We start from the raw sequence: 3,727 nt of genomic DNA on the forward strand, positions 1-3,727 counted from the left end.
GCCTTCACCTCACTTACTTAATTATTGTGTTAAGACATTTATACTCTACTCAGATTTGACATGTACCCTTGCAATATGCACCAGAGAGAACTCAAACTTATTAATAAGAAAAGAACAAGTCATTCTTTTCTAGGAAATCATGACGTATTGAACATTTGTGATAATCAATAGGTATATATCTAAAGTTCTGGAAACTTATAATTGGATTATAAAATCATGGCACTGATTGATATAGAACTTCCAGTCTTTCCGGGTTTAATGCTGCATCTTGAATTTAATAGTTTATTATCCCATTATTTCTAACAAAGTGCACTATTTCCGTGCTTGCAAATATCATATATCATATATCAAATATCATATGTCATATCATATAATCATATTTGACTCTAATGGCATAGTCATATATCAAATATCATATGTCATATCATATCATCATATTTGACTCTAATGGCATAGTTTTACATTTCCGTAAATATTTTGCTTAGTATGGTGTACTTAGAAGATTTTCTATTTGGAGTAAATGACCATCACTGGAATTTTAACATTCACTACTATTTACATTGTGTTATCACACAGTTAAACATGATGAAAAGTGACGGTTTAGAACTAAACTGGGATTGTTGTTTTAGAGTATGGAGGAACTGGATGAGTACCATCAAGATGTTCTCACTTTCGAACAACATCAACTTGAAAAGAGTGTGACTGCAATGCAAACCAAAATCATGATGGAAACAGTAAGTATAGTACATATTTATACTATCAGTAGTGAGAATTTATAGCCAGGACTGAAGCAGCAAAATATTTTATTTGTTGAATTATATATAATACTTACCTACGTATCCAACCATTTACATCTCTTTTCATCTCACAGCAGCTGCGACGGCTGGCCTATGTTACTCGGCTGACACTGTGAAGAAGGAAGCTGAACTTGACTGATGTGATGGCGTCCTCAACTTAGCCAAGGAAGCCAGTGTGGCTTACGATTCTAGTCTAAATTAGTGCCCCTCCTTTGTTATCTTGTTAATTGCCAGACCTCCTTCCCATTAAAACCAAAACAGATCCCAAACGGTTATGTGAGTAGCAGTAATTGCAAACTTGCATGTACCAAGCTTCCAGCCCTTTGGTAGGAACAACGACTTTATCTCCCTAACGCGCTGCCAGTTAACTTTTAGCAATATATATGATATAATCTTTCATTTGGCTTTTTAGTCCATCTATGTCAGTTCTGAAATGTAGAAAACACAGTTTTGGAAAATTATATTGTTTTTCTTAAGGAATATATTTCTAGCAGGGAGAGTCTATTTTACCCAAAAGCTTTTGTGTGTACTCACTGTTACATACAGAGCCTATTTTAATAAAAATGAGACTTCAAATGAATTATATTCTGTAGACATTCAAAATGTACCAAAGAAACTTCAGAATATGCCTTTTCATAAACCAGACTGCTAAAAATCATCAAGACAGCTGAACGAGGTGTGTCAGTATCAGCTGTGAAATGAGGATTTGCAGATGTACCATTTCCACATACACACATGCAAATACAAATATGTCACTCAATTGGGTTTGGCCCACTGTGAAATGACATTTGCTCTTAGCAGTGATTAAAAATACTTCATTAACATATTCATAGACCGAATTGCTTTTCCAGTATGTCACACTTGTTGTATACAAAAATTACCTACATTTTTTTTCAGAACTAATATCCAGTGACCATATGGAAAGTTGGTAGAGTATTCATTTAAACACATGAAAAACTACATGTGTAGTTGTACCTGGACATTTATATTGTGCCCTTTTACGTAAAGATTTCCCCCATCAGTCAAAGTAGGCATTGGCATATGTATCTTGAATACTAATTCAGACTTCTGTGGGTGAAAGCTAGGGTGGCTGATATTCCGCCTGATATCTCGAGTGGGTTATGGCCCTGGATATCAGCTCCCCTGTTGCAATGCATGCCTATGGTGGCGAAGGGGGGTTGGGCTGACAGGGTGTTGTCTCTCACGGGTCAGAACACCCTGTGTGTAACTTTCAGCCTTTCTCTCCCTTTGTCTGCTAGACCCCAGGTGGTCAAGTAAGGTCCCTGTGCAGGGGGTGCCCCAGTCTACTGCATTGTGACTTGGTTCCCGGGTTGCTCCATATATGAGAAATTTTGCTGGCAGATACCGAGGAGAAATAAATCACCTAGAATGTTCTTTCTAAATTTAATTTTCAAGAGTATGTTCTTTCCTTATTGAGCAATAAGAACTCTCACTTGTTCAATATTGCTTTTCTTTGCTTGGAATAGATATAATGTTCATTGCTGTGTGATTTTTCTCATCATTTCATTCTGTAGCATATGGTTGGTGCAATTGTTGGATAACAGTTACAATATGTTCCAATGGGAGTACTGATATCTCACTGAAGAGTTTCCTGAGCATCGTGCTGTGTGGCATCCGCTAAAACATATGGAGAAACTGAACAATTATCTTACTTATGATTTTTGTCCATGAAAAAATCTACAAAATTAGTGAATTTCTGGTCACAACTTAAAACACTACACATTGTCTTCTAGATGCAGTTCACTTTCAGTTCCATGAGATACCTATAAAGAAGTGAAATGGTGTATTTATGAAAGCATATTAACATAAATGTGTCTTTGAAAAGTCCGTATATATTTTTTCATCTTTCCATATATTATTATAAAAGTTTGCCTGTTTTATCTTTTATTTTGTGAAGTCAGAATTAGTCACAGCTTTCTTTGCAGACAGCTAAGAATAAAGAGAGAGATGACTAGCATACTGGATGTCAATACTACTGTCGAACTTCTCAAATTCATGACTGAGCCACCTATTGAAGCTTTAATACCTAAATTATTTAGTGTCAAAGTTACAAATGGACGATCCCAGTTGGACCAAGTTGGTAAGGGATTTACCCTATCGGTGAGAGTCAGTTTCCATGAATACAACCTCAGCTCACATCAGTCTCAGAGTGTCTGTGGAGCACAGACAGCTGAGCACGTATCCTGTGATGACACCACCCAGCCAACCTGCCCACTGATGGGGAGATGGCACCCCAGTTTGGGAACACTAACTACTTTGTGCCACTCATCAGCTGTGTGAATCATCAGCTGAAGGATTGTGTTCTGCAAATGCTGTGTGAAGGCAAGACGGCTTTGCAGACACATTAGTTGGTTGGGGACCTCTTGCAGCTCTCTGTTGTCAGGAAGGTCACTACTCCTGCATGGATTGAAGGTGGCAGGGCACTGGGGCCTCAGGGGATACAGAAGAAAGTGACATTGCATGTATCACACTGCAGAGTGGGCCCTGAGAAAGGGAAGGCTATAGCTCCTGGCCTCAAGGAGTATCCAGAGCAGAGCTGTACTCTTTGAATTCTCACAGGACACAGGGTTACAGGGAGGTGCCACCATGCCTCAGAGGTGTGACTCAGGTTTTCATACAGGCTGATGTTTCACAAGAGCGAGCAGCTACCACATGTCCACAAGATAAATTCTGTGCACAGTTCACCATGTGGAAGGCTTCCAGCCTTGAAAGGCCAGGTTCATGGGTCTGTGTGCATATGTGAATCAAGCTTATGTGCCTAAAGCTGCAATGTGCCTGCACCCGTGCTCAGGTGGAGCTTAAGGCTGCCTGGTGGGCAGCAGTCTCACTGTACCCAGGTGGATGAGGACTGTCAGCGCTGCTCATCCCAGACACTCGACGTCAAGGAGGCAGTCAGGCCTCTCAGCCTG

At 39.5% G+C, this 3,727-nt stretch overlaps 1 long non-coding RNA gene across 1 annotated transcript; it reads left to right on the forward strand.

Moving 5' to 3' along the window:
• The first annotated feature begins 555 nt into the window (after positions 1 to 555).
• Positions 556 to 2,200, forward strand: LOC111722906. Its single transcript, XR_002771540.1, has 2 exons — positions 556 to 734; positions 872 to 2,200. It is a non-coding gene; the product is annotated as an uncharacterized LOC111722906 (long non-coding RNA).
• Positions 2,201 to 3,727: the final 1,527 nt, after the last annotated feature.

This window comes from Otolemur garnettii, unplaced genomic scaffold (genome assembly GCF_000181295.1).
Source record: "Otolemur garnettii isolate 467f Iridium unplaced genomic scaffold, OtoGar3 scaffold01786, whole genome shotgun sequence".
NCBI lineage: Eukaryota > Metazoa > Chordata > Mammalia > Primates > Galagidae > Otolemur > Otolemur garnettii.